Source organism: Cebidichthys violaceus, unplaced genomic scaffold (assembly GCF_023349555.1).
Source record: "Cebidichthys violaceus isolate CVI_PGR_0920_01 unplaced genomic scaffold, fCebVio1.0.p SCAF_12, whole genome shotgun sequence".
Taxonomy (NCBI): Eukaryota; Metazoa; Chordata; class Actinopteri; order Perciformes; family Stichaeidae; genus Cebidichthys; species Cebidichthys violaceus.
The window spans coordinates 4,851,709-4,857,745 of record NW_027176285.1 but is presented as its reverse complement, the minus strand read 5'-3'; positions in this window follow the sequence as shown (position 1 = coordinate 4,857,745).

Genomic DNA, 6,037 nt, shown 5'->3' with positions numbered 1-6,037 from the left:
TGCTGAATCGATTTAAAAAACGCAGCCGACGCTACGCGCCCCCAGGTTGTCCATCGCTTTTCTCATGTTGCTGGCGTTGTCCCTCAGAATCACATGGATTTTGCTCAACGGAATTTGCCACTTGTCAAACATTTCCTTCAGGCTAGCTGCTATTGCTTTGCTGGTGTGTGACCCATGAAAGTTTGTTGCATTTAACATTGCACTGTGTGGCACAAAAGTTTCATCCAGCCAGAGTGCTGTTAAACTTAAAAGTGACACAGGGGAAACGTCGGAGCTCCAGATGTCTGTCGTGAAACTTATCGATTTGACATCTTTTATCTCCTTCAATATGTGTTTGTACACTTTACCGTGCAGTTCAGGTAGCGCCGTCTCCGACAAATATTTTCGGCTTGCCATGTCGTAGCGTGGTTCCAGGTGGTTAACTAGCAGCCGGAATCCCTTATCCCCGACAACTGAGAGCGGCTGCCCGGTTCCAGATGGCTGATCCTTTCGCTCGCTCCATTTTGAAAACAATCTATGTGGCCAGTTCGCTAGCGCATGACGTTACGCAGAGCACAACGCATATAATTGGACTGAATAGATTTGCCTGTATGGATCGGTCACATTGTCACCGATACCCGATCTAGAATTTTTTCCTATATCGGGACCGATACAGATATTGATATTGGATCGGTGCATCTCTATATGTCATATGGAAATAAAAGCTATTCTGTTTTTTATTGTATTTATTATAAATTAGTCGTACTGTTCTCTAACAAAAACAACAACGATGAAACGATGAAAACAATACCCGTAACACGCAGTTACGTCTGGCAGATATAGATTCAAATAGACAAAAAAAGAACAAAGACAATTGATTGTTTGCTAATGCCAGGTGATTGTCGATGGTTTCCTCTGCCGCTGTACAGTCTGATAGCAGCAGGTAACAAAGGAATGGCCTGAGGCACTCAGTTTTGCACCTAGTGGGATGATACGGTGGCTGAATGAGCGACCTATATCAGTAGACGGGTTATCAGGGATGGGTTAGATCTTGTCCTCCCATCTAGACCTCCCAGTTCAGTCATTGTAGCATCGGCCATGTTTGTAGTCATCATATGCGTCGTTAAGACTCGCAGAGCAGCTGGAAAACATTAAAAGGTCAGAGACACTTTTCAACCGGCTCACAGAGATAGCCACAGCTGATATCTATATCTGCTGCCATCGGCCTTTCAGTCATGAGGAAAGAGAAGCCTGCTTTTGTTTGAGTCTGTTTTTCAAAAGATGCCAAAGAATTTTTGAGAACATTTGTAGGTTCCTGGGCATCAGCATCACAGAGGACCTGTCACGGCCATCACACATATCCACTGTAATAAAATAAATAAAAGGCTCAGCAAAGGCTTAACTTCTTAAGAGGCAAAAATCCCCATGCCAAGTTATTGTTTACTTTTGCAGGGGAGCAATAGAAAGCATCCTTACCGAAAATACAACAAATACGGCTTGGGATGAGCACGGCTCTGCAGCGTGCCTTTAGAGCCGCCCAGGACGCCATTGGTATCCATCTATCGAGCACCAGTGATAGCGCTCAGACGAGCCCAACGGATGCTTAAAGCCGACGCCTCTCCCATCCACAGCCTGTTCACCCGGCTGCCATCTGGCAAGAGATACAGAGGTATCCGCTGCTGAACAGAATACAGAGCAGCTTCTTTCCTCAGGCTGCAAGACTCCTCACATCCACCCCATCCTCTGCACGCCATCGAGAATAAACGGCTTTTCTCATGAACCTCAGTGCTGCATGTCACACATGTACTATACGTTGCACTGTATCATTGGTCTTTCTTGTAAATATTTAGATTTTGTGCTACTTTTATACCCTTTGTTCTACTCTATTGCCTATTTTATTCTTTCATTCTAGTCTGATTTAAAATATTTCAATATGATAATATTTGTTTACACATTTTCTGTGCTACAGCTAATGAACCTTGAACCTTAAATCTGCCACCGGTATAATTGTAGACTACATATGCGCCATGCTAGACTGAAAGCTTGACAGATGTAACAAATGTAACTCGGGGTGGGGGATTACAAAACGGCCGATTACAGTGGCTATAAAGTAGCATTGCATTTAAACTGGTTTAGAATGCTGACAGTTATCAGCTCCCTCAACGTGATTGCCCTCTGCTCATTATTCCAAAAGGATGGAGCACAAAACAGCTTACAACTGCTGCTTCATCCAGTGTCATTGCACAGTTATACATTCCACAGGGGGCACAGGGCTTACCTTACACATCACAAAACGCGTACCGTGCATTTGAGATTGAATGTCAAGAGACAGTCAGGAATGGTACTGGTGGAGGGGACAGGAGCTGATTGTTTGCTCAGGTTTACGCCAAAGAGGACAGCTCTTAGAGGCATCATGGCCACTGGACCTTTCACCTGCCTGCAATAAAAATGAAAGAGGGTCGATTTCATACCGAGGTCACCTTCTCACTAGGGGGTTTGCCAGAGAGAGGTGGACAAACTGAGGGACAGAATACAGAAACTTAACCAAAGTTTTTTTGGATCCATCGACCGAGGTCTCAACGAGGACATAGACATGCCTTCCATTTTTCTCACAGCCTGTATTAAAACTATGTGGATACCTATCTTCCATATCAACTCCTTCTCAATCCCAATGCGACCAATACGCTATCAGACACACCAGGCATTCAACTAAGTCCAATGTAAACACACCTGCGTCCTGAGTGCTGCAGGAATGAGTTCTTACTGAAAAAAACATGTAAGTATCCTTAAAAACTTGAGTTTTTTTTCCGCAATAATCCAAAATCCTATGGAAAAACCCCTTTTGTAGAGGGAACCAGTATGATGCTAAGTTGCGGGGTTGGCCTACAAAAATATGTCATCGCTGCACTCTACTTGTAGTCCACACAAGGTGGGTAGGACTCCGGTTGATGGGTCAAGCAAACACAGGACTTTCATCCAGGAGACCACTGTTTGTATCCTATGCAAAACTAATTTTGCTGTTGGTCAAGTGTGTCGTTTGTCACATAAGTCGTTGGTGTCGTTAGACTTACATGAGTTGTTAGTCACGTGAGGTTTAGTCAAGTTATGTTAACCACACTCTTTTCCTCAAGCTCACCAAGTGGTTTTGTTGCCTAAGCCTAAACTTCCTGTGAAGGTGAAAGTTTATTTTTGAAAAGACACTATGCGTGTAACAAGTGTTTATTGACACGCCTTCCCTGACACGTCCAAAACTAACGCTAAAGGGGTTCATAGAGCGTCATAGTTTGAAGCTTAGGAGCACTGAACATGCTGGGTTATTTGACGCATTGGGGCGAGAATGTGTTGTCCATGTACAGTATGATGTATAAAAAAAACTAAAATACTGCTTAATCTATTTTCAATTTCTTTCACCTGTCATGTTATTATCCGGGTCATGTGATTGCACCCTATTGGTTGATTCTTCTATAAAAGGTGAGTCCAATACTTGTGTTGTCTGTTTGTTATTAGCCCTCAGGAAGACCTAAAGAAGTTAAAGCATGTTGTCTTTTGATGATATAGCCACTATACAGAAAAGGTTTATTTAATATTTCCTTCCTCAGGGTTACTTGTTTTTATATTTTGGAGTGCCTGGATTGCCTTCCTGTTTGTCCGGAATTTGGTAGTCCGACAATGGAGTTGTAAAGGCTGTTCTGTCTCGAAGCTTGTTTCATCCTTTATATCTGTAACTGAAACAAAAATAGAATGTCGGTAGCATATCCGGAAATGTTAAACTGAAGGTCGCACAGTAAGAATGGGAGAGAGAACAACACACACAGTAGAAATAGAGAGAAAGACAGAGACAAAACAAGAAAGAGAGATGAAAGGACACAAAGACTGTGAGAGAGTGTGTGTGTGTGGGAGTGAAATCATTTAGATGTGGATCTTATGTAATTGTTTCATAACAGATTCAATCATGGCGTTGTTGACCGGGCTAATTGCTGCATTAAATGCTGAGTCAAATTGGAAACTTGAGCTCTGAAGGTTGTCCCACCCAAGTAGCCTCACAAATTACCGGGCTAATGAGAAAGCTTGTTTAAAGCCCTGTGATGCAGTCTTCATGTCATTTGGGATACTTAACTTTCGTCTTTATGTCCGCCAAAAAAACAAGTTTTACAGGGTTGAAACAAAAAGTTTAAAAGGGTTGAAATAAAGCACACTTGCTGGTTTGACAAAGGCCACGATTAATATGAACAAAGCAGCACATAAAATGATGAAATGCATTCAAATGTATCTCTTTCTTTTTTCATAACATGTTCATAAAAAAGTGACAACAAATAAATATATATATATATATATATATATATATATACATCTATAAAACAAATGAGAACATATTTTTTTTCCAGTCTTAAACAAATCAATACATTTGCCAATGTTTGCAAGACCATTTTTAAATGTAACCAATTCAAATGGACTTCTTTCAAGATTTTCTGGAATCAAATCTCATTTTCAATATCTATGTCCGCCACAAAGATCATGCGATCGTTCGTGTGTGTGTGAGTGTGTGCCTCTGTGTCTGTCCATCTCTAATCTTCCATTCTGCTGCAGCAAACTGCTGAATACTTTGGGTGGCCAGTTACTCAAGGACCTCTTGTGGTTGCTGTCACTCACACCGCTGAGTACATTGCTACTTGTAAGTCACTTGAAATGTCTTATAGTCAACTTTGAGACGATTGACTGATTGTTTTTGAGTTTGAATAAAGTGTGTTTTACAATCCCTTACAGCCCATCAGAGTATAAACGGGGGGGGGGGGGGGGGGGTTAGCCAATTGTGGGTTGAATTCATTCAATCCCACAATGCAGCAGTGGTCGCTGAAGACACAACTCTCAGAGATCTGCACTTTATTGAGTGCAGCTTTATAGTTTTTTTTTTGTTTCGAATACAGACATTTCTGAAAACATCTTTTTACAGTGCACCTTGAAATCCACTTTCACAATCCATTTTAGACTTGCTTGCACATGCTATGACAAGGTTTAAAGACAGCTCTTTCTTTGATAAAAGATTGAAATTCAACCTTGGACAGCTTTAACCTGAGGGGTATTGATTGCATCAAAAGAAAAGGCAGTTCTTATATTGTGTACAACAGAGTTTTACACAGAGATGTAATTCAGCTGCACTCAAACTCAGTTTGATGGAGGTGTCAGGAACCATCCATTCAGCAATGTTGTTGCAGTTCATTTCAAATTCTAGTAGACCATAGTAAATCTTGACAAGGTGTAAAACCATTTCACTGATCAAGTTGTGAAGCAAGAAGTGTGAAACTCACAGACAAAATGAAAGAGATGTTTTGATATTCCTGACATACAGTAGATATGCCAGGTTTTCAGAATTTTACCTAAAGGTTGAGGCTGGCAATATTCCTTATTTTTCTTATTGTGAATAAATTGCAATTACGAGACCAAAACCAACAATCAATTGATCCGAACAAGTATTGTCCAAATTGTGATGAAGCTTAACCCTCTGTGCCATAAACACAGCAAAGAGGCACAGTGTTGCACTAGTTGACCTGTTCCAGCATTACTATGAACATGGGCACTGTAGTTTTTATATCAGTCAAACATACATTGCTTTGCTGCTATAAATACTCCGGAGAACACTGAACGTGTATTAATCCGCCTCAAAAAATAGTCCACAAGAAATACAAAATGAACTATTGTTTGATTAACGCTTAAACTGCAGTGCCCACAATTTTAGAAACTGACTGAGCCTTTTTTGATTATGTTTATTAGATTTTATTTTGGTAGGAACCAATGAGCCTTAGCTACAAACAGGGAAGTCAGACAATATTGTTATTGGTTTTCATGGAATATTTGGGGATAATAACTTTTTTCCATAATGTTTAAATTTCAGCGCTTTAAACAAACAGGTTTATATTCAGTGTTTCATAAAAGTGTTTTGCATCATGCAACGATTGTGAGTCTGTAAGAGTGCCAAAGCAACAAGTGTGACTTTGTGAGTAACTCCACCCCCCCTTGTGTAATCCAGAGCAACTCAGTATAAAAGGTTATCTGGCTTGTC